This window comes from Monodelphis domestica, chromosome 8 (genome assembly GCF_027887165.1).
Source record: "Monodelphis domestica isolate mMonDom1 chromosome 8, mMonDom1.pri, whole genome shotgun sequence".
NCBI lineage: Eukaryota > Metazoa > Chordata > Mammalia > Didelphimorphia > Didelphidae > Monodelphis > Monodelphis domestica.
The window spans coordinates 258,949,926-258,975,558 of record NC_077234.1 but is presented as its reverse complement, the minus strand read 5'-3'; the positions used below and the strand labels follow the sequence as shown (position 1 = coordinate 258,975,558).

General features: G+C 40.0%; 1 protein-coding gene across 13 annotated transcripts in view; it reads right to left on the bottom strand.

Moving 5' to 3' along the window:
• ROBO1 (roundabout guidance receptor 1) overlaps nucleotides 1-25,633 on the bottom strand; it is a 1,078,784-nt gene that overhangs the window by 329,907 nt on the left and 723,244 nt on the right. The window lies entirely within an intron of this gene.

Here is a 25,633-nt window from a genome sequence, read left to right as displayed (position 1 = left end):
ACAATGATGCTGATTCGCGCACGCACTTGGGCGAGCATCCTTCTACTGGAAGAGATGCCAGAAGTCAAAAGTGGGAGCGCCGGGAAGGAGGGCCTAATCCCAGCCAAGGGCCCGAGACGAGAATGGAAGCCCTCCGGACCTGGGATGGCGCTCAGCTAAAGGAGAGTGAGGAGCTAGACCCGGGGAGATTCCATTTCCTTCGGAGAAAATGTCCAAGGAAACTGAGCTCGGGGACAGAGGAACAAACCAAAGAGGGGATGGCGTCCGCGGGTGGCTTCACCCCCAAAGGAGACAGGGGGAAGGAAGGGGGACCACCAGATCCTTCACGCCCCCCTCCCCCCAGCTAAGTGCATTTCCCAATGTCTCCAACGTTCCCGGATAAAGGATACACTGACTTTGGAAGAGAAAGTGAGGCAGGGTGTCATTCAGCTTCCCTACCTCCTGGGGGCCCCTAATCCAGAGGATTAATACCTTCCCAAAGGGCCCCTTTCCATTTGGCCTTGGGCACTGCTAGTTGGGAAGGCTCAGCTAAGTGGCATTTTCTTTCTTGGGGCCCCTCTTTGTCCCTCTGAGAGCCCAAATGAAAGCACTTCACTCCTGTGCCCAGAACCAGGGCCCACATGCCAAAAACGAGAAGAGCCTAGTCTGGGCCTAAACTTCGAGACTCCATCTCCATGGCTTCCCTTTTTCCCTGGACTCTTCCAAGCCAACACCTTTTCTTCAGGTTGATGGAGAAATAAGCCAGGATCAGTGGATGGCGAGCTCCAGTCATCTGTCTAAGGGAAATCATCCTCTCACTTTTACTCTGCACCAGCCTTCCCATTACTCTCCAAAGCAGGAAAGAGGTTAGGGCTGATTAAAGATGTCTGAAAAGAATGGAGATGATAACAGCCTAGGGAGCTGATAAGATCCATACGAGAAATCCTATAGAAGGAGAAGAGAGCATTGGAGAGACCCAAAGTGAATCGGCATAACCTGGATAAAAATTCCACAACAGAGACTGAAAAGTCTAACAAGTAGAAGAAGCCAGAGAGAACTGCTGTCTCTTGCACACCTCTGGAGAGAGTATCAAGGAAGAGTGTGGTCCATGGGGCCAAGAGCTGTAGCTAGTCCAAGAAGGAAAAGGACTATGAAACGCCAGAATGTTCAGCCATTGTTTGTTAACTTTGAAGAGAGCAGTTTCTGCTCAATGATGTGGTCAAAAGCCAGACTAGAGTTAAGAAGAGGATGAGAGAAAAGGAAGTGGAAGCATCTCTTATAGAACACCCTGCTAAATAGTTCAGCTATGAAAGGGAGAAAAAATAGATGAAGCGAGGATGTTTGAGGATGGGGAGACATGGGAATATCTGTAGGCAGTCAGGAAACTAACCAGGAAGAGATTCAATAGGATTTTCCTTTTTGTCACTTTTGCCAATTTGATGTATGTGAGGTGGAGCCTGGGACCTAAGAGCTTTGTGGTATGCATTTTCTATTTCCTTTTTTCCCCCTGAGCTTTGGAGCTGACCAGAGTATTTGGGTTAAACTCTCTGGACTGCCTGACATAAACCATTCTGTTAACAGATACATAGGCAGGTGTGCGTCTTAATCACTGCAACACAAGGTAAAAAACAGCAACAGAGCCAACTCCTTGGCAATTCCCACATATTTATCAGAATGGAAAACAATGAACTCTTTTATGCCTTCCATAGTGCAGACAGCAGAAAATGGACCATTGATTGCCTTTATCATGTAAACTTCATTACACAACTACCTTGGTCCAAAGCTTTGCAAGGTACTCATCCTGCACAGAAAGAGAATGCGATTCCAATGAGCCTCCAATTTATTTGGAAAGACTGCTTGAACATAGTGTAGGAGACTACTAGAAGTACAGCACTCTTATCACTGGCGGCAAATATTGACGATTTCTTACACATTTCAGGCGGGCCACAATTTCTCAAAAATCTGGCTACTGTGATTAGCGTGAAATGATTAAAGAGCAATAAATGACAACACGTCATCGAATTCCATGGGGTATTGTGGAGATTTTAAGTGCTATAGAAACTCAGAGAAGGGGCAGATAAGCATCACAATGTTAACATTTCTAGACATGCTTCTTAGAAGCAGCTCTGGACAGAATGCTGGACCTAGAATAGTGAGCCTGAGTTCAAAAGCAGCTTCTGACACTAGCTTTGTGATGCTGGCTAAGTCATTTAACCTCTGCCTGTATTTCTCCAACATACCTCGCAGGGTTGTTATAAGGATCAAATGAAATAATATTTGTAAAGCTCTTAACACAGGTTGTGGTCTATAATGGGGACTTAATAAATACTTGTTTCTTCCCTTCCTTCTTCCCTTTCTTCCTTCTTTCCTTCTTCCGAGGAAAGGCACTTTCTTTTTAGCTATCTCTATCTGTGCGTGTTATCTATTCTATCTGTTCTTAAATCTATGAAGCATTTTGTTTTCTCCAGGTTATTTTGCTCTGATTTAGGAACAATAGGAAGAATAGAATGTATGGGAAATTAATCTTTTCTGAATAATTTAAGCTAGGAGAGAATGTTAGAATTAGAGTCAGGAAGATGAGTTCAAATTCAACTTCAGATATGATCTTGGGCAAGTAAATTAGCCTCTATTTACCAAATTTCTCAGTTGTAAAATGAGGAAAATAGCCTCTCTGCCTCCCATGGCTGTTGGGAGGATAAAATGAGATATTTACAAAGTACTTTGCAATCTTAAAAGCACTACATAAACACTGATTTTTATTCAGACATTGCCACTTCTTTTAAAGCTGTGAAAAAAAGAAGCGGCAGAAATGGTTTCTTCTAGCTTTGCCTCATCTCAAGATGCATTCTCATCGAAGAAGTCCTTGGCACGAGCATTTCCTTGCTAAAACTCCTTCTCTGGAGTGCTCTAGTAGCGTTGTGATCTCATAAATGTGAGGGCATTCCCTCAAAAAATGCAGAATGCAACTCTAATGGGAGGAAAGAGGGAAGACGCATCTCCCTAACATTCCTCCCTAAGTCACTGGGGCAGTTCTAGGGGAATATGTGTGTCCCAGACAATCACTCATCACTGGGTGTCCTCTTGGTTCCCCTCCTTTCATGATGGTAGCAAGAGGTAGAAAAAAATTAATTTAAAAGGAAACTCAGCTTCTGTTCTGGGCTTCCTCCGTTCTCCTAAACACGTGACTTGAAAATCCCTCTCATAGGATTTTCCGTGAGTTCATCCCGAAACCTTCACTTGAGGAGCTTCTGGCCCTGGCCCTGGCCTTTATACTCCTGTGGCCTCTCACTGTTAGGCTCCCATTAGAATACAGACCCCTTGAGGCTCATTGCTATTTTACTTTTTGCTTGTATTTGCATAATTCCTAGCAATTGATACTCCATATTTTATCTATCTTTGTAAGATGGGAGTAGTGCCCTCCCCACCCCAGCGATAATTAACGACGAACTTGAATTCCCATGTGGCTTCCTTCTTTTTTCTCTCTGTACTATCTCACTTAGAGAGTTTGCAAACTCCTCTGGGTTTAATAGTTCTGCTCTCTGTGCAGATGATTCCTTTCTCTGTACCTGCAAGCCATCTTAAAGCTTCACGTGCCCATCCAATATTCTGAAGTAGGCATTTCGTAGCATCTCACACTCCTCCTGCGCAACACAGGATTCATCATCTCTCCCTCCCCCACCCTCCTTCCCCCCAATTCCCCAAGACTGCTCAAGTTGTTAGTGGCAACAACAGTCACTCAGGTTCACAGCCCTGGTGTCATCCCCAACGCTTCAGCCCACATATCGAATCCAGGACAGAATGTGGTCATTTCTGCCTTCACACCATTTCTCGTATTCGTCCTCCTTCTCTGTTGCCTCAACCGGTACCCTGGTCTGGGCCCCCTCCTGCAATAGCCTTCTACATGCTCTTCTCTCTTCTCCACTCTAAGGTGCTCCAGCCACAGATACCATCTACTTCGATTCACTTGGGGGTCAGATGGACTTTTGCAAAGCCAGCCCCTTCCAATGCTGTATCTGCAAGGAGCAGGATATTTACATGTCGCCCCACACATATTTGGGGAATGCAACTGGCTCCTTCAGTTGGCACCCGTCGCTGTCACGGAGTTATATACAAATCCTGAGAATTTGTCTTCATAGGAAATTCCAGTTGGGGGAATTTCCAATTTGGACGATAACAATCTCTGACTTGATAGAGAAATCTCAGAGAGTTGCCTGAGGCATGTGGAGGTTAAGTGATTTGCCCAGAGACTGACAGCTGGAACTCTTGTCACAGGTGGGATTAAAGCTAGGACTTCCTGACCCCACCCCACCCCCAGTCTAAAATTCTCTCCTTACACCCTGCTTATTGTATCCATTCCTTTATCAGGGAGGGGGGAGGAGACTCGGTTAACAGTGTAGGAGACTACTAGAATGATGCTACAATCATCATGGTGGCAAATATCAACAACTTCCTGTACATTCCAGGCAGGCAACAATTTCTCGAGAAATATGTGTACTGTGAGCAAGCATCATTTGGCACGTTTGTCTGGGTAAACTTCGACTTGAACAAATAGGCAAATGTCTTCCTTCATAGCATGGATCTCATACAGCACAACATTTAAGAAATTGATATTCCTAGAGATGGTAAACTGTCCAAAGTCATAGAATACTGATTCCTTTGTTTTAAATTTGAAACCCAATGTCCTTTTTTTATTTGCATTTTTATCCTTCCTAAAAATGAACTTAAAAACTTAGAAATATTACTTAGAAATTAGGAATGGTACATCTCTGGGTAAATTAAGTCGTCAAGGCAGTTCAGTTTTTATATGTAGCATTACTTGTTACCCTAGAGTGAGAAGGTCCTGAGTTCAAATTCTAAAGCATTTGCTATAACCCTGGGCAAGTCCCTCACCCCTGTTTGCCTTAGTTTCTTCATACGTCAAATGAGCTGGAGAAGGAAATTTTCAACAAAGAACTCCAGGATCTCTGCCCAAAAAATACCAAAAAAAAAATACCCCAACAACAACAACAACAACAACCACCACCACCTCCAAATGGAGTCAGATGTGTGAAATGACTGAACAACAACCAACAGCATTTAAAAAATCGAATATATGAGTTAGGAGTGAAAATGTCTTTATACAAATCTTGCTCTAAATATGGCGGTAAACCTGTGTTGTCAAAGGCTGTGATCATAGAGCATGTTTTAGCAAGTTCTACTGAACTGAAAAGGCTTTGAAAATGAACCTGGTAACAAACTGTTTTTGCAGTCTGAGAACTAGTTAAGCTGATTAAAACAAAGTATCACAGGCCATCGAGCTTTCCAGTCCTCAAAATAGGGCTAATCCAACAGACTACTATCTAAGTCATCGTCGTATCCAATTTATAATCCACTGAAAAGTTAGGGATAATGAAGAGAAACGATATGTCACAACGTTATCCAAACTAAGTCAAAATATACCTTGATACACAGTAACTTCATTGCAAATAAGGCAAGAGAAATGATGGGAAATTTTAGTATAAGATCAAGAAAGAAAAGAAACTGAAGACACAGTTAATTCATTGGTCTCGTACCTAAACATTCTTGATACTTAGATGATTCTGAAGTCATTCCATGCTGACTATCACATAGCAAATATGTGTCAGAGAAATGAATTAATTCAGGCCTTCCTGGATCTAAGACTAGTTTTAGCTTCATGCTGCCTTAAAAATGTACGTAAATTAAGTATGTATCAATTATGTCAAGTAGTTGGAAGGTAACCTTAGAGAAGTGGCTGGAGGAAGAGGGAAGATTAGGAAAGGCCTCCTAGAAAAAATTGGCATTGGAGTCAAATGTTGATGGAAGCCAGATATTCTAGGAAGGAAGAAATAAAAAGAGGGACAGTCAATGCAAGCACGCAAAGACAGGACATGGAGTATTGTGTGTGTAGGAGAGTATAGGTCAATAGGGCTTAATTGTTGAGTATGTATAGAGGAATAAAGTTTAAGAAGACAGGAACGTTAGAAGGAGACTAGATCCATGTGGGTGAAGGTATGGCACACATGCCTTGGGCATGCCAGAGGGGTTGCTCCCCTCCCATTCTCCACTGAGCCTGAGGACAATGTTCACATGCCCCACCCAGCACATCCTCCCTTCACTGTCTGGGGCAATGGGTTGCAGGGGGAGCTCACAGGCAGCTTGAAGATACAGTTTTGGGCATTCGATCTCTAAAATGTTCTCCAATGCTGGTCTAGATCATTAAGAGATTTAAATACCAGACTTTTACTTGATCCTGGAGGTAATAGTCACTGGCATTTATTGAGTAATGGAATGACATGGTTAGACATATGCCTCAGTTAAGTCACTGGTAACTATGTAGAAGGGCAACTAGGTAGCACACTGGACAGGGTGTTGAGGCTGGCGTCAGGAAGCCTCATCTTCCTGAGTTCAAATCTGAACTCTGACATTTAGTACCTTTATGACCCTTGGGCAAGTCACCTAACCCTGTTAGCCTCAGTTTCCTCATCTATAAAATGAGCTAAAGTAAATGATAAACAGCTCCACTATCTTTGCCAAGAAAACCCCAAACGGGGCCACCAAGAATCAGACAACTGAAAAGACTCAACAACATTGACAAAGTTGTGTGGAGCCTAGATCAGAGCAGGGAAGGGCTTCAGAGAGGAACACCAGTTTCAAGGTATCATCATTTATAGTTCATTGAATCACCCAAAGCCGAAGACTTCAGACAAATAACTCCTTTAATAAAAAATTTACTCAATTAAATTCATGTAAATGCACTACAGGAAGATAAAAGATACTCTCAAGGAGATTAAGGGCAGCTAGATGGCTCAGTGGATAGAACACTGGACTTACAGTTAGCAACACCCAAGTTCAAGTCTCGTCTGAGACACTTATTAGTTATGTGTCTTTAAGCAATTCCCTTAACCTCTGTCTATTTTAATTCAGTAGAAAAGCAAATGGCAAATCACTCTGCCACCTTTGTCAAGAAAACCCCATGGACAGTGTGGTCTGAATGACTAAACAATGACAATCCCAGAAATTAAAGGCCACAAAGAAGCTCTGTAGGGTCTTAGGAGCTCTAAGCCAAAATCTCACAGGCTGTTTTTATACCGATTTTGTTAAAAGATCCCAGTGATGGGTACCAGATTAGTCCACTTGGGAGGAAGGAAGGAAGGAAGGAAGGAAGGAAGGAAGGAAGGAAGGAAGGAAGGAAGGAAGGAAGGAAGGAAGGAAGGAAGGAAGGAAGGAAGGAAGGAAGGAAGGAAGGAAGGAAGGAAGGAAGGAAGGAAGGAAGGAAGGAAGGAAGGAAGGGAGGGAGGGAGGGAGGGAGGGAGGGAGGGAGGGAGGGAGGAAGGAAGGAAGGAAGAAGGAAAGAAAGCAAGAAGGAAAGCAAGAAAGCAAGAAAGGGAGGCAGGGAGGGAGGAAGGAAGGAAAGAAGGAAGGAAGGAAGGAAGGAAGGAAGGAAGGAAGGAAGGAAGGAAGGAAGGAAGGAAGGAAGGAAGGAAGGAAGGAAGGAAGGAAGGAAGGAAGGAAGGAAGGAAGGAAGGAAGGAAGAAGAAAGAAAGAAAGAGAGAAAGAGAGAGAGAGAGAGAGAGAGAGGGAGAGAGGGAGAGAGGGAGGCAGGGAAGAAAGAAAGAAAGAAAGAAAGAAAGAAAGAAAGAAAGAAAGAAAGAAAGAAAGAAAGAAAGAAAGAAAGAAAGAAAGAAAGAAAGAGAAAGAAAGAAAGAAAGAAAGAAAGAAAGAAAGAAAGAAAGAAAGAAAGAAGAAAGAAAGAAAGAAAGAAAGAAAGAAAGAAAGAAAGAAAGAAAAGAAAGAAAGAAGGAAAGAAAGAAAGAAAGAAAGAAGGAAAGGAAGAAAGAAGGAAAGGAAGAAAGAAGGAAAGGAAGAAAGAAAGAAAGAAAGAAAGAAAGAAAGAAAGAAAGAAAGAAAGAAAGAAAGAAAGAAAGAAAGAAAGAAAGAAAGAAAGAAAGAAAGAAAGAAAGAAAGAAAGAAAGAAAGAAAGAAAGAAAGAAAGAAAGAAAGAAAGAAAGAAAGAAAGAAAGAAAGAAAGAAAGAACTATCCCAGGTCTTTCCCATTTGTTTCTTAGCTTAATGTGTCAGGAGGTGGTATAGTAGTGTAGGAATTAACTCACCCTACCCAGTTACCCTAGTTTTCTGCACACCAGACTTCACCTTCCTCCCCAACTACTCAAACCCTAGGCATTTAGAGTTACAAAAGTCAGCTTTATAGCTCAGCAACTCTCACCACCCTATCCTAAGGGCAAAAATGAGGAAACTTAAACATAACAACAAAGGGTCTAGCATACCCAGTGATGTGCTAGAGACAATTGTACAGTATTTTTTTTTAATGGAGAGTAGGTTGTTAAACATTTACTACCGTATCCTTGGTCCTACCTCCTTTACTAGTCGGACCAGCTGGCATTGCTTTCTGGCTTGTCTATCTGAAATAATCACACCAAGGGGAACATGGGTACACAGAAATATTAAGGTGCAAGAATATATTTTAGTTAACTTATTTGAAATGAGAAAAAATTCTTTGCTACATTAATATGATGAGAAATTAATGAGTTTGTTTCCTTAAAATTCAATATTTGTTAAAGCACTTTAGAAAATATAGTCTTGTTTTGTTGTCATAGAAACTATGTTGGGAAAAAGAAAAGTATTTATTTTCATTTTAACACAAGAATTGGTTGTCTTTTACTTTCAGATTTCCAGGTATAGCTGAGAATATCTTATAGTAAACACGAGTTATAATTCACTTAAATTGTGATCATGGCCAGCTTCAGAAATGAGTCAAAAATTTCTATAGGCTTTCAATGTGAAGACATAATCAATATTTTATGAGTAATTGGCATTAAGTTTAATTCTGCAGATGTGCTTTGAATACAGTTTATTATCTTTTGTTTGACATTTGCCTTTCAGAAGTATTTTTAAGAAATAATTATAAGGATAAGGTGCATAGGATTATGATATGTTTTTACATGAATTTAATTCAATCCTCCCTTTTGCTTTGTACTGAGAAATAAGAGTTCTATTCTGTTGTTACTTTATAATCATATTTTAGGTAAAAGCATTTTTCACTACTAGCAGATTTGACAATTTAGAGGTTATTTTTTATTATAATATATATAATATATATATTATTATACAATAGAAAATATCACAAGACTGGAAATTAGAAAATATATGTGGTGGCAACTAGGTGGCTCAGTGGTTTGAGAGCCAGGCCCAGAGATGGGAGGTCCTGGGTTCAAATCTGGCCTCAGACACGTCTGAGCTGTGTGACCCTGGGCAAGTCACATGACCTCCATTGCCTAGCCCTTACCACTCTTCTGCCTTGGAACCAATACACAGAAATAATTCTAAGACAGAAGGTGAACGAAAAGGAAGGAAGGAAGGAAGGAAGGAAGGAAGGAAGGAAGGAAGGAAGGAAGGAAGGAAGGAAGGAAGGAAGGAAGGAAGGAAGGAAGGAAGGAAGGAAGGAAGGAAGGAAGGAAGGAAGGAAGGAAGGAAGGAAGAAGGGAGGGACGGAGGGATGGAGGGAAGGAAGGAGGGAGGGAGGAAGGAAGGAAGGAAGATACAAAGAAACTAGATTATATAAACGTTATTGGAAATACGTTATTGGAAATGATGCATTTATTTTCTAGTATATCAGTGTTGCGTTATCCAAGACCTTTTGGATAATATTAATGCAGCTCTGCAATGCTAAATATGACCTTTGGGGTTTAATAGTTACCGGTCGAATTGATTAGGACTAGACTTCCAAAACTGGACCTGCTTATTCTGGATTGAGCTATCAAACCCATATCTTACAATTCTTGTTGAGAAACAAGCGAGTGCTGTACGTTGACATCAAATGGAAACCCAGTGTCTTAACAAGCCAGATAATTAGATATTTTCCCAAGGGTTTAATCACCCTTCCCCAGTGTTCTGGCCATATTCCAAAAGAGCCCATCCAATTATGTGACTATTACGCTAACTAAGCCGGCGCTGTTTTGATATAATCTGATCTTCTCCATTTCCTATTACTCCCTAAAATTGTGACGCTGCTACATCCCAATTAAAGGCTGGAATTGCAGCGGTGATTTAAGTACCAGCGTCTTCATCTCTGCCTGCCTATCGTACCTGTAACCCATGTACTCATGCTCTTGGGAACTTCTAAAGCTCCTCGACAACAGCTAACATGGCTACAAAGAACCCATTTTAGCAAATTACAAACATTCTATCTTCATTGAAATGATTTCCCGTCTGATGGGACATGGAGCTAGAAGACTTCAAATGACTGGCTTTTAAACGCAGCCCCCCGTCTTGCTACACCTTTTCCTAGAGGTCCTGGTTTGTAAATGTCCTCCTAATAGTGACATGGCTGTTTGTGACTCGTGAAATAATGAAACAACCTGCTGTACTGGGAAAAGACTGAACTTCCAGGCTTCGCTGACTATCTGCAGCTTTAATAAAATAACTGTGGGGCCAGCCAAGAGCCCCGAAAAGCCAAGTTCTCAGAGAAGAACCAGTGCAAAATGCATGAGTGCTCAAGTCGACACTTCTCTGCCTCCAGATTATTTGTTTGTTCAAGGGAAGCCTTTTGCCGTTTTTATGACTGGTTAATAAAGGGAAATCTGTTTGTATTTCACAAGTCTTCACAAGTCTTCTTTCTCACTTAGCCAAGTCCTAACAACAGTTTCATTTACTAAGGGCAGTAATCAGACCGCCAGACTTCCCTTGAACAATTTACCTTGAGAAAGAGAAGTCTAAATGAAAGCACACTTCATTAATTTGCTAATTGCTCTTCCCTGCTAGGAACTGGAACTGCACCACAGTGTTAGAGCGCTCTCACTATTTTCTTTACCTGTGAGTGTGTTGCTATTTGCAGATGCTAACCCAATTGTTGCCAGACAAAGCATAGGTCATCTTAAGTAGAATCCTTTGTTGAGGGCGTCCTGCTCTCTTCTTTTGCCAGTGACTGACCGTCTAGTAGAAGCCAGAAGGGAGGCTCTTGACACCAAAACATTTAATTGCATCCTTCTTCCCGAGGGAAGTGTGAATGGGGCAGCTCTGCTTAGGGCATGCTTTATAGGTGACAGTATTAATTTCCCCAGGGCTGCAGCTTCTCCCGAATTCAATATTTATTTGGTACCTTCATTATTTGGGTGAGCTATTGTGAATTCTCATAAACTCTGATATATTCTTATTGAAATAGAAGTATGAAAACACATTCAGAATCGATGGTTTGCTCACACCGTGGGTTGGATGCTTAAAGTTGTCATTTTTTCTAAACATTAAATACATCGTGAACCATATGTGTATACATATATGCATGCGCGTCTATGCATATACATATCCAGGCACACCCACACAGAATTTGCCCCGAGATCTTTAGGTCCCCTGCTACAACTGAGAACTACCTACACAGAAATATTATCCTCAGACATGATTCATATTATGTGAAAACATTCGAGATTTCAGTTATAAGTACCAAGTCTTCATAATACGTGCCTGCTTAATTGTCACTGAAAAGTCTTTTTCAGCAAGGATGCATTGTTAACTTCAAGGTAAACTGTGTGTGTGTGTGTTTTCTTGAACTCGGGAGAATCCTGGCTGGCACGTGGGCACTTAGTCAACAATTGTTTGATTACAGAGGGGCACCTGGCCAGATGAGCACAGCTGAGAGGGAAATCCCAATATTATTTTCAAGAACAAAATTCCCTGAATATTCTATTACAGATAATTTTGAATTAAGAAATGTTTTGGAGGATAAAACCAAACCATATGTTAACCCCCCCAAGAACATTTAAGTACATTTATTCTGTGCATCACTTAATATTCTATAGATTGTTGTTCACTTTATATAGAGGTAAACCTTACTTCTGTGTGTGTGTGTGTGTGTGTGTGTGTGTGTGTGTGTGAACAGAGAATGAATGCCCTCTGCTGGTTAGTTAACTATACATTTCCAGTTGGGTAGTTATGCAAAAGATGTGAAAGGTAGATGCAGGGGTCAAAATGCACTAACAAAGTACCTGGTCATCACATAAAATCTTGTTTAGACCTCCAGTAGCAAACCTTACTACATGACATCTATTTCTTTAGCCGACTGATATTGATGCTAACTTTAAAAATCACAATCTATTATAGTTCTTAGGTTGGTGAATAACTGTAATATTACTCATATAACCTGAATATTAAATTTCATCAATTAAACCATTTCTGGTTCTTTAAAAGTCATTTCGGTTTTCTCCGTGCCATGCTTTTCTTTTTTTTTAATTAGTAGGTTGTTGCTTTCTATTGCATCCTCAGAATAGTTTCCAATAATCAACAGAAGGAATTTTTCCCCTTTGGCTACACTGAAATAATTTTGTTTTCTTCCAAGTAGTGTCTTATAATTTACTCCTCTTTCTCTATAGAAACATATGCACTTATCCCAAAATTCAAAAGAGATTATTTTCAGACCATCCTATCATAGTAAGGAGCTCACACATAGCTGTTTTAGACTGAGAATTGATAAGGCAATGTGTATTTTAACATTTTCAACTTTTTAATGAATTTATTAAGCTCTTAATATATGTATTGTAATATGTGTAATATGGAGACAAAAATGAGAGTCCCTACCAGGGCTCAGCATGTTTTAGATAAAATTTGTAAACCCATTTTACAAGGATTTTATGCTCTAGAGAGGCAAGATGCTCTATGTTTAAAGTGAATTGTCTAAATCCATTCTCATAATTCACTATTGGAAACATAAAATGAAATTTTATTTATTTTTCCATATCTTGCCTTTAATTAGTCTCTTTTTACATGATGGAATAATTCAACATATTTCGATTCATTAAACCATATGCTTTAATATCTCAAATAAGGGAATTAAAGCTCAAGAAATCAGATCGAGTAAATGTCCCTAGATTACACAATACTAGAATCAAGAATAGAAGCCAAGTTTTTAAACTCTTATTTTCCCTTCCCACTTCTTATTTTAAAGTGATTCAACCTAGTTTAATTTGTTTCATAATCATTATATAAAAAAGGTAAAGACCGAGGCCCAAGGAACAGAAAGAGATGGGGACCTTCCACCTGGTGAGAGGTCTGATCATTCACTGTCCTGCATCTCCAATGTGCCATCAGGCTAGAGGGTGGTGTAGATGGCTCCCTTCCATCTGAACTCTTGCTCATAGTCACGACTTCCCCTGACTGCCCCTGCTTTGCCACCCCCACATCTCAGCCATGAGAATCCCTAGATTTGGAAAAGGTTTCTTCATTGTTATGGACATGGAGATGAGATAGGCAAAGAAATAGGCTTCTTCCTTGTCTGCATCATCTGATCATCTGTTTGATGCTTCACTGGCACATAGAAAGGAACCCCACTTCTTTCGACAGCACTCAGGGAACTGGTACAGGGTGATGCAGTCAGATTTGAAAGGACAGCGGGTGGCCTTTCCCTTGTTGGAAGAACTTGCAATGGACCGGGCTTCTCTGATCGTTGAACTTCAGGATGAGCAGTTCCTTCTCAGAGCCCTTGCTGACCCTGAACTGACAAAGTAGCCAGAATTGACTGGACATTCTGGACCAGCCTTGTGATATTCGGAAAGCTTTCTCCAGTACTCTGGTGCCAGGTACCGAGGCACCTCATGCAGTAGCAATGGGAACAGTTGGGTCCAACAGTAAAGAAGCTGTCTACTGGGGGTTTGTTCCAAACCTTCTCCATATAGATACCACATAGCGCATTCCAATTCTCCTTGTTCATCAGGTCTGGAGTCTGAGTTCTTGGGAGTCTAAAAACATTCTGATCTGGGAAGACATCAGGAGGTGGTGCTGGCTCAGAATCGGGATGGGGACGAGGCCCTAGGGTAGAACTAAGATCTAGATCAAAGGTTATGTCCTGAGCATCAGAGAAAGTGCTGCCAATCACCTCCTTTGTGCCCAGATCTCATATGCTGGCTACTTTTGCTAAGCTATACAGGCACTACATGGCTCAGCTCTGGCTGAGGCTCTGATTATTGGCAGAGGCTCTGGAGTGCTTTCTGAGGAAGTGTCTTAAAGTCTGGGAGTGCTGGTACCGGCACTTATTTTCACTCAAACAGAACTGCTGCTGGAAGTGCTTGCAGATTGGCAGTGACTGGCTGTCATGAGCAAAGGGACAATTCTGTCATTGGTAACAGAATTCCGGGGCAAAATACCTTGATCCTCGAGTTGGAGGTCTTGTTCATGGAAGACCCAGGAGGCCAGTGTCCCTGAGCTGAAGAGGATATGTCAGGGGGAATGGGCCATAAGAAGACTGGAAAAGTAGGAGAGGACGAGGTTTCCCTTCCTACTTCTTAATTTAGACTTTACTCTTTAGTCATTCTTACTTGCATCCCCCCAAAAGTCTTCCATGCTCTTCAAAAAATGTTACTGGTTCTCTATTATGTCCAGGATCAAATAAAATTCCTGTTACACATTTATAAGTTTTTCACTTTTTTTGAGCACCTTCATATACCTCCATGTCCTCTGTGACTCAGTGACATGGCTTCCTTGCTTTTCCTCTAATAAGATATTCCATTTTCCTGTTCAGGGTGCATTTGATGGCTGTCTTCACACCTGGAACTCTTTTTCTCATCTTTCTCTTTTGGCTTCTCTGACTTCCTTCATCTCAATTAAGTTTCCACCTTCTGTACGAAGCCTTTCTAAATCCTTCTTAATGCCAATACTTTGCCTTCATTGATTACCTGCAATTTGTCTAGCATGTTTCATCTTTGTACATAAATATGTGCAAGACAAGTGGAAGATAATCCATGAAGGGAGAAGCAAGATAGCCGTCTTCAAGGGATTGAAAAGCTGCCATCTAGAAGAGGGATTCAAATTGTTTTGCTTGGCTCCAGAGAACAGAAATAGGATCTAGTGGTGGAACTTATGGAGAACATTTTGGCTCTTCCTACCAATTAGAGATAGACTAAAGTGGAAGGAGCTTCCTAAGTGATAGCGAAGTCCCCTTCACAAAGGAGGTCTAAAAGGGGAAGTTGAGACCTACTTTCATGGGATATTATAGAGAGGATTTATTTGAAAGTACAGGTTGGAGATCCCTCCCTACTCGGAGATTCTGGAAATCTTTTAGCACACCTTTGAAGTCATAGTCTTATGGTCCTCCCTGTACTCCAAGAGTATCATTCTCAAAGAGAAACAGGGCTCACTAATCCTTATCTACTGATGCCATTGACTTAGAAACTGCGTGTGAACATTATCACAAGAGCGGAAAAAGAATTGTGCTATGGAGGTTATCTAGGAATACGAAAGCTGCTAAACTTTGAAATATTACCCCGAAATCTTGGATCTTGCCTGATTTCCCCATTGGCTTCTTTCCCTCACCTAATTAAATCGTCAGATAAAAGATCCAATCCACTTTTTACTTTTTTGTGTTTGCACAAATGCAGCCTTCACTGAAGAACAACAAGCACCTACTTCGTGTAGAACACGTGAATCCTATCCATGCCTTATTAGTTTCCTTCTGGCTTACATCTAAGACTTTCAGGCCTTCCTGGAAGAAATGACTAGTGCTAATCTCAATGTAACTTCTGAAGAGAAAACAGGAAGTTTCATTTCTGTTTGGGATTTAGGAGGAAGACGAAATACTTTGCTCAATAATAGTCATGTTATAAGCTGCTCAGTCAACATAGCTGTGATTTGAAGATGAGGCCATCAAGGTTGACATTTTGTCACTAACTTCTTTTTGTCTGTATATATCTATTGGTTGTCCCCAAGAATAAAATGAGAGCAGGGAGGTGAGCAGTGGATAGAGTACCGGACGTAGAGTCAGGAAGCTCTCTGTCCAAATCCAGCCTGAGACACTTCCTAGTACCCGTTTGCCTCATTTTCCTCATCTGTTAAATGAACTGGGGAAGGAAATGGTAAACTCTTCAGTATCTTTGCTAAGACATCCCCAAGTGGGGTCACAAAGAGCGCGTCGTATAGTCACAAACGTTTTTAAAGGAAAACTTTACGTCTCCGTCCGCCTCCAGAGAAAGAACCGACACAGAGAAACAGGCAAGCCTCCGTTCTGGACAGCCATCCATCTTTTTGTCAAGGTTGCTTTTTCTACCGTGGGGAGGGAGATAGCTGAGAAGAACCTGGAAACTGGTGACCGACAAGCAAAAAGCTTGCAGAAAATAGGACGTTGGGAATGAAAACACTTTCTCATTTTCCATTGCTTTCGATGGAGCTTGGACTCGGGCGTGTGGCTATCATCGGAAAAGAGGTCGACTTCAAGGCAATGTGAGGCACTGTTTGAAGACAGTCTGACAGCAGGTCTGAGCTGCTAGCCACGTGGCCATGAGCTAAGGCTTCAAATCCCCAGAGCCTTAGGCAGGGGCCCCAGACATTTTACGGCACATTCCTATGAGGAAGAAATTTTGTTCATTTGGGAATTGTACATATTTATGTACTAATATGACCTATTTTGAAACACAAACATAGAACTGAAAATATACAAATGAAGCCATTTAAAAATATTGTGTTTCTTAATGGTGCAAAAGTCTGTGCTTCCAATAGTGTGATTAAATATCCAATTTTTTAAACTGTGTTTGCCCTTTGATGCAGCAATACCCCTGCTGGGTCTGTATTCCAAAGGACCAAAAAGTAGGGGGAAACTTGTACAAAAATATTTAGAGCTGCTCGTGTTGTGGTGACAAAGAATTGGAAATTGGAAGCACGTCCATTCACTGGGGAGCGGCTGAGCAACGTGTGGCAGATGATAGTGATGGATACTGGTGGGCTGCAAGAAAGGAGGAACAGGACGGTGTCAGGAAGAAGACTGTACACAGTAGCAGCAATACTGTAGAATGATCAACTGTGACAGCTACTCTGAGCAATGCAATGATCCAGGCCCATTCAGAAGGACTTACAACACAGAATGCTCTCTGCCTCCAGAAGAAGATCTGTTGGAGTTGGAGCGCAGACGAAAGGACACAATTGTTCCCTTGTTTATTCGTGTTTTTATTTGGGGTTTTGGTTTGATAAGATTATTCACTTACAAAAAAGAACAACATGGAATGGGTTTTGTGTGATACTGCATGTATGACCCAGACTGAATGGCTTTTCAGCTCTGGGAGGGGACATGGAAGGGACAGAGGAGACAATTTGGATAATATAACTTTGGGAAACTTATGGATGTTTATTACATGCAATTGGTAAAAAAAAATTAGATATAATTTATGTCAGCTTAAAAAGAAACTCTGTATGCCTTTGGGGAGAGGGCAGAGATAAAATCAACGGTTCCCGTCATTCCTTTTTCAGTTAGATTGGTCTATGTGGTTAGCCAAGCATGTGACATGTTTTAAGCTCTTTTACTGAAAGATGAACAAGGTAACACTTGATGATAGGTCATAGGGCAGGGAGCTCTCGCGTTTGGGATAGGGCTAGGGAGTTAGCTAGCACACTGAGGGGCTTCGACTTGCTCAAGATCACACTGCATGTGTAGGTCAGAGACAGGACCTGAAACTCAGCTGTTCCTGTCTCTGACAACTCTTCTTTAGGCCACACTGCCTGTAAACCACTCCGCCCTCCGTTTTCCTTGGTAGTTATTTCAGTTCATGCTTCTTTTGAAATCATGTAGCGCTAGAATATTTCATTTTATGCAGTTGTGTCCTAGCCAGACAAGACCAGGAAGCTCTCTACAAGCTCTCTCCTGCCACTCTGCATTTGAAATGCCCTCCATTTTCATCTCGAGCTTAGAAAGCCACCTTTGTCTTCAAGGCTTGGCGTCTGTGGCACTCCGTTCGGCATCATTGTCATTTGTGAGCATCTCATTGTGGTGTCGGGGCCCAGAACCTGCTGGGTGTCACGTAGTTTGCTAGGCAATGGACATACCAACGGAAAAGTGCATATGAGGCTGTCCTCAGGAGCCTACACAGCGACTTGTAGTGGGCAAACGAATGGGGAGGAGGAAAGATCTCCTCAAACAGGCTGCACTTGAGCTGCTGTTCGGAGGCTACCAAAAGGGGGAGGTAAGGAGAGAAAATTTCAGGGACGGGGGACAGTTGATGGAAAGGCAGACAGAAGAGAGGTGGGATGTCACAGATGGAGAACATGAAGTGACCGGAGCATTTAGTTCAGGAGGAAAAGGAATAGGTAATCAGCCTGAAAAAAGAGACTGGAACCAGATTATGACGGGATTTCAATGACAGAGGATTGGAATTTGGTCCTAACGGCAGCGGAAAGCCATAGAAGAGTCTGGAGGAACAGAAGGGCATAGTCCGACGTGCACTTTAGGAAGACGGGTTGAGCAGCTAATTTGGAGGATCAACGGAGAAGGAAAGACCTAGTTAGAGAGGGACACATGAAGAACTGATTGCACTAACCCTGGCAAGTGGTTATGGCGGCCTGGACGAGGCTCAGATGTAGAATGACTTTGGTTTGGGGTCCTGCAAAGTAAGCTAAAAGAAGACACTTAGTTTGGTTTTGAACAGCTCAGTGATTTAACACATCACGACACTTAATGGAGAAAGTGAGCTACTTTTTCGACACTTTTCATCAGAAAATTAGTATATATCACTTAGATCTATGAATTTGGAAATACATTTTAAAATCAAGTTCTTTATATAGATAGCAGCCTATAAAATATTGGCTCCCCTCTCCTCTCAATCCCCCCTACACACGCACGCACACACACACACATGCACACACACATGCACACATACACACATGCACGCACACGCACACATACACACACATGTGCGTGCACACGTACACACACGCAAGGCACACATGCATGCACAAACACACACGCGCGCACACACACGCACACACGCACGCACACACATGCACACACATGCACACACAGTACACACACACATGCACACACGCACACACACGCACACACACACGCACACACACACAGGGAGAGGAGGCCCTGAGATAGTCTATACTCCACCAAAAATGTGGGTTCTTCATATTCCTCTCTAAGTGTATTTTATTTATTCTGAACTCTATTGTCTTCACTGTTTTCATGGCGAGTGAGTAAATGGTTTGGAATAGGCAGATATTACGAGTCAAAACATGCCCCTTGCACAACCAAAACGCAGAGTCAACACAGTTATTTTCTAAGAATTGTAGTCACTCCCCCAGCATCAGGATGCAAAAAGAACGGCGTTGTATTGCCAGTCAAAGCGGCTTGGCTTTGTTTTACAGAATAAAGACTGCACACAGATTCGGGGTTCTCTGGGATCATGTACAACATACAGCAGCAGCACCATCTCATAGAACGCAATGGCGCTCACTGCGTGGAGAAGCAGCTTCAGGAGCACAAACTTCGGCCCCTCCGCTCTCATCCTCACACATGCCTGCACTCCCAGACAAGCCAGAGGCTCTGCTACAAGCCAGGGGTTTTATGAAAAGGGTTCATCATTGAAAGGCCTGACTAGGAAGGGGAAACGTACATTTTTCAAATGTATTCTTTGTGACTTCCATTGACGTTTTAAATCCCTCTTCACAATATTGTATCAGCCAGTATAGTTTTAAAGAAATCATTCTAAGGGCTAATTTCAGAGATTTTCTTTCTAGATAAAAACCACCTATCTTAAAAGGTAAAGCTATTTAAGACATTTGAACTAAAAATAAATGTTTCCCTTGGAAGAATAGAAATCTTGAAAACACTTTATGAGAACTGGAATGATGAGCTTGGATACCAGCAGATTAAGATTTCAGAGGCAACAGAGGAAATAATACCTAATGAAACAATTCCTTACATTCTCCAAAAATAGCTGGCTTCATTCTTGTTGTTGGATCCCCCCTTAAGAAATACAGTTGTTAGCTACATGAAAGGGCCGGACATTTTCCCTTGATAGTAGAGACATGGGCAGCCTCACAGCCACATTTTCAAACAAGGGCCTAATTAGCCTGGTCTGGGGTCAGCTCTTATCTGCAGTAGCTGCCCCCAGCAACTTGACTAGCTCAGGCTAGTTCATCAGTTCCTTCTCACAACTCATACATGGATAGACACAGACTTGGGGGATGGGATGGATCTTTCCCTTCTCTGCCTCCTTCCTTCACCCTGCAGGGTCCTCACTCTTCTGGAAACACAAACACAGCACATTTGCCTGTGCCAAACTCAAGAATGAACATGAGGGATTTGCAAATAAAAATATTGCATAAAAACCTAATTGAGAAAGAAATATTTTATTCTTTAGGGAAAAGCTCCTTAGGTACGAGGTCTTGAATCAGTATCATGCAATCATATACAAATTAACTGGGACAAAATAAAATGAATTAAATTTAATGACATACAGTCAACTTTTCAAATTTTTATATATTTTGAAAATATTAATACTTAAAAATGTGTCTCACTTGAAGGTAATCCCTTATATTATATTATATTATATTATGTTATGTTATGTTATGTTATGTTATGTTGTGTTATGTTATGTTATGTTATTATATTATATTATATTATATTATATTGTATTATATTATATTATAAGGCACTGAATTCATAAGATTTTGACACCCTCTCTTTAATTTTTAATTGTGAAACAAGTTTTATCTATAAGATATTAAGTGTATTTTTGATGAACATTCCATTTTAAAAAATATATACCTCAGGAGTGAGTTCAAATCCACTATCAAAAACTTCTTGTGTGACCCTGGGCAAGTCATTTAATCTCTGACTGCTTGAAAAAAATATCCTTTCTATTGGAAAGGAAATAGCAAACCATTCTATCATTGCCAAGAAAATGCCATGGATAGCTATGGTCCATAGTGTCATCAAAATTGAGACACCACTGAACAACTGAAGTAGTTACATATGTAAATGGATTTAAAATCAAAGATATACAAATTAACCCATTCTCAAAACTTCCAGTTTTGCAGGATCTGCCACTGATTCTTAAAACATTAAAAAAAAATAGAAATTTACTTATCAAATGATTTTTCATTGACATATCTCTTACAATGAACTTGACTATTATTTGTCTTTCCCTTTTAATTTTTTAGTCATCTGAATTAAGACTATAATTGCATAACAGGATGGTGAGAAGCCATGAAATACAACTTTAATAACTTAGAAGAAAAGTTCAATTTGAAGATTTCCATAAAACAATGACCTACAAAGAAAAACAGTTCAAAAGAAAAGGAGGATCAAAAAGTCAGGGATGACACTCAGTCTTTAAAAATTAGAATTGAACAATTAGAAGTGAATGACTTCACAAGGTAGCAAGAATCTATAAAACAAAATCAAAAGAATAAAAAAGTTGAAGAAAAAATGAAACATCTCATTGATAAAATGAATGACCTGGAAAACAGATGCAGGAAAGACAATTTAAGAATTATTGGAATACCTGAAAATCATGACCAAATTAAGATTCTGGACACCATTCTATAGGAAATTATCCAAGAAAATTGCCCTGATATTCTTGAACAAGAGGGTAAAGTAGAGACAGAAAGAATCCACAGATCACCTCCTGCATTAAATCCCCAAATGACAATGCCTAGGAATGTTATAGCCAAGCTCAAGAACTTCCAGATCAAGGAAAAGATACTACAAGCTGCTAAAAAGAAACAGTTCAGATATCATGCAGCTACAGTCACAATTACACAGGTCCTGGCTGCATTCACACTGGAGGGCCAGAAGGCATGGGATATTCCAGAAAGCAAGGGAACTGGGTCTAGTACCAAAAATCAACTACCCAGAAAGAAAGTATTATCATTTAATAAAATTGAAGATTTCTAAGCATTCCAGAAGAAAAGACCAGACTTAAACAGAAAATTTGAAGCCCACATATATAACTCAAGAGAATCACAAGAAAGTAATTAAGAAAGAAAACAATAATTTAAGGGATTCAATAAGATCAAATGATTTGAAAAGATATGAAAAGATGCTATCTTTAACTCTTAAAATTGTTATCATCATTGGAGTAAGTAGAAGTATACATAGAAGTTATGGTGGTAAATTGTATAAGATGATATATCCAAAAATATTTATATAAAATTAGGATTAAAAAAAGGATAATGCTAAGAGAAATGTGAAAAGAGATAAAATGGGGTAAATTTATATTTCATAAAGATGTACATGGGGAAAAGGGAAGAAAACAAATACAATGGAAGGGAGGAAGAGGTTGGCAACAGGTAATACTTAAATCTTACATTCATTGGAATTGGCTCAGAGATGGAAGAACAGTCAGATCAATTGGGGCAGAGAATTTTACTGTGCCCTATAGAGAATTAGAAGGCTAATAAAAGGGCTGGTGGGGAGGGGATAAATACAAGGGAGAGAGAGATGGGGAGTCATTTAAAAGGCACTATAGTAAGAGGAGAATAATAAGAAGGGCATGGCAGGAAAAGGAGAGTAACATTAGGGAGGGGAAAGGGGGGAAACTGGCTAACAGCAAAAAGCTGGAAGGGAGGGTAAGAGGGATAAGAGAAAAGGTAGAATTAAAGGAAGTCAAAATGGAGAGGAATGCACAGACAGTAATATCTGTGAATTTGAATGGGATGAACTCACTCATAAAAAAGAAGCAGATAGCTGAATGGATTAAAAACAAGAATTCTACCATTTGTTGTAAGCAAGTAGGAGCAGGTAGATAGCTACAGGGTAAAGGTAAGAGGGTGGAGTAGAATTTACTGGACTGCAACTGAGACAAAGAAGGCAGGAGTAGCAATTATGATCTCAGAAAAAGCTGAATTAAAAATAAATTTGAATAAAAGAAATAAGGAAGGTAGTTACATCTTGATGAAAGGCAGTATAAATAATGAAGAAATATCAGTACTCAACATGTATGCACCAAATGGCATAGAATCCAAATTTCTAAACAAGAAACTAGTGGAACTCAAGGATGAAATAGATGGAAAACTATACTAGCGGGAGACCTGAACCTTCCTCTATCAGAACTAGATAAATAAAACCAAAAAATAAATGAGAAAGAAGTAAGGGAAGCAAATGAAATGTTAGAAAAAATTAGAGCTAATAGAAATCTGGAGAAAAATAAATAGAGATAAAAAGGAATATAACTTCTTTTCTGCAGCACCTGGCACATATATGAAGACTGACTATATACTAGGGCATAAAAACATAGCAAACAAATGAAGAAAAGTAGAAATAATAAATACAACTTCCTCAGATTATAATGTGATAAAAATCATAATTAATGAGTGTTCATGGAGAAGTAAATTTAAAAACAATGAAAAATTAAATAATCTAATTCTTTAAAACTGGTGGGTAAAAGAACAAATCAAAGAAACAATTACTGATTTCATTTAAGAGAATGACAATGAGGAAACTAAACTTTTTGCAGATATGATGGTCTATGTAAAGATTTCTAGAGAATCAACTAAAAAGCTAGAGAACATAATCAACAATTTTAGCAAAGTTGGAGAATACAAAATAAACCCACATAAATCATTAGCATTTCAATATGTTTCCAATATAACTCAGCAGCAAGAGTTAGAAAGAGAAATTCCATTTAAAATCACCCTAGAGGACCTCGAGGTAAACACTGAGGCAGTGTAGATGGAGGGCTCTACCTCTCCTCATCGCCTACTGATATAGACTACTTCAAAAGGACCCCCAAAACTAAATTCATATGAACAAAGGGACTCCATAGTAGGGCAGAGCATTGCAGGCATGTGGGATTTGGGCATTTCTACACTGTAAGAGGGTGAAATAGCTTCCACCAAATTACGAGCTGATCAACCCCCCACCCCCAGAACTAGAGTCAAAGCCAGTGAGTTAGAATCAGTGAGTGAGCAAGGGACACATCTAGAGCGAGCGAGGGGCAAATCCAGGTCCTTGTCAGCTGACTAAGATCACCAAAGACCTACCCCTGAAAGCAGCTAGACCTGAGACCCCTTCAGGCTAAAGAGCACAGACCTTGGGTGTTCAGGGAGATAGCACAGAGACTGTCTGCCCTTTGATCTAGCCATAGCACTGCTGGGTTTGTACCCCAAAGAGATAATAAGGAAAAAGACTTGAACAAGAACATTCATAGCTGCGCTCTTTGTGGTGGCAAAAAATTGGAAAATGAGGGGATGCCCTTCAATGGGGAATGGCTGAACACATTGTGGTATATGTTGGTGATGGAATACTATTATGCTCAAAGGAATTATAAAGTGGAGGAATTCCATGTGAACTGGAACAACCTCCAGGAAGTGATGCAGAGCGAGAGGGAGCAGAACCAGGAGAACATTGTATACAGAGACTGATACATTGTGGCACAATTGAAGGTGATGGACTTCTCCATTAGTGGCAATGCAGTGATCCTGAACAACTTGGAGGGATCTACAAGAAAGAACACTATCCACATTCAGAGGAAGAACTGTGGGAGCAGAAACACAGAAGAAAAACAAGTGCTTGATCACATGGTTCAATGGAGATATGACTGGGGATTCTAAGTAGATTCTAAGTGATCACCCTAGTGCAAATATTAATAATAGGGAAATAGGTTTTGATCAAGAACAGATGTAAAACCCAGTGGAATTGCATGCCAGCTATGGGAGAGGGTGAGGGGAAGCTAGGGTAAGAACATGATTCTTGTAACCATGGAAAAATATTCTAATTTGACTAATAAAATAAAATTTTCAAAAAATAAAATTAAATTAAAAAATATATAATATATCATATTATAACATATATAATATAATATACATAATATAAAATATTTAGGAATCTATTTGTAAGACTTAGCTATTTACTAAGAAAGTATATGAACACAACAACAAAACACTTTCCACACAATTAAAACTAAATCTAAATAACTGGAAAAATATTAATCACTCATGGGCAAGACATGCTAATATAATAAAAATGACAATCCTACCCAAATTAATTTACTTATTCTGTGCCATATCTATCAAACTATCAAAAACATTTTTTAGAATTAGAAAAAATTATAACAAAGTTTATTTGGAAGAACAAAAAATCAAGAATATCATGGTAACTAATGAAAAAAGTGAACAATGGCAGCTTAACAATATCAGATCTCGAACTGTACTATAAAGCTGTATTTATCAAAACAATATTATGCTGGCTAAGAGACAGAAGGATGGATCAATGGAATAGACTTGGGGTAAATGACCTCAGCAAGACAGTATTTGATAAAGCCAAAGATCCCAGCTTTAGGGAAAAGAACCCAGTATTTGGGGGTCGGGGGGAAACCTCTGACAAAATTATAAAACAGTATGGGAGAGATTGGGTTTAAATTAACATCTCACAACCTGTACCAAAATAAATTCCAAATGGGTAAATGATTTAAATATAAAGAGGGAAATTATAAGTAAATTGAGTGAACACAGAATAGCATACCTGTCAGGATTTTGCGAAAGGAAAGACGTTAAGTACAAGCAAGCAATAGATAATATCATAAACTATAAAATGAATAATTTTGATTACTTTAAGTTAAAAAAATTCCTGCACAAACAAAACCCATGCAACCAAAATTAGAAGGGAAGCAACAAATAGGGGGGGGAAATTTATAACAAAAACCTCTCCCAAAGGTCTAAATTCTCAAATTTATAAGAAGCTAATTTGATTGTACAAAAAATCAAGCCATTGTCTAATTGAAAAATGGTCAATGGACATAAATAAGCAGTTTTCAGATAAGGAAATACAAACTAACAATAAGCACATGAAAAAGTGTTCTAAATCTCTTGTAATTAGAGAAATGCAAAATCGAAACAACATTGACGTACCACCTCGTGCCTAGCAGATTGGCCAATATGGAAGGAA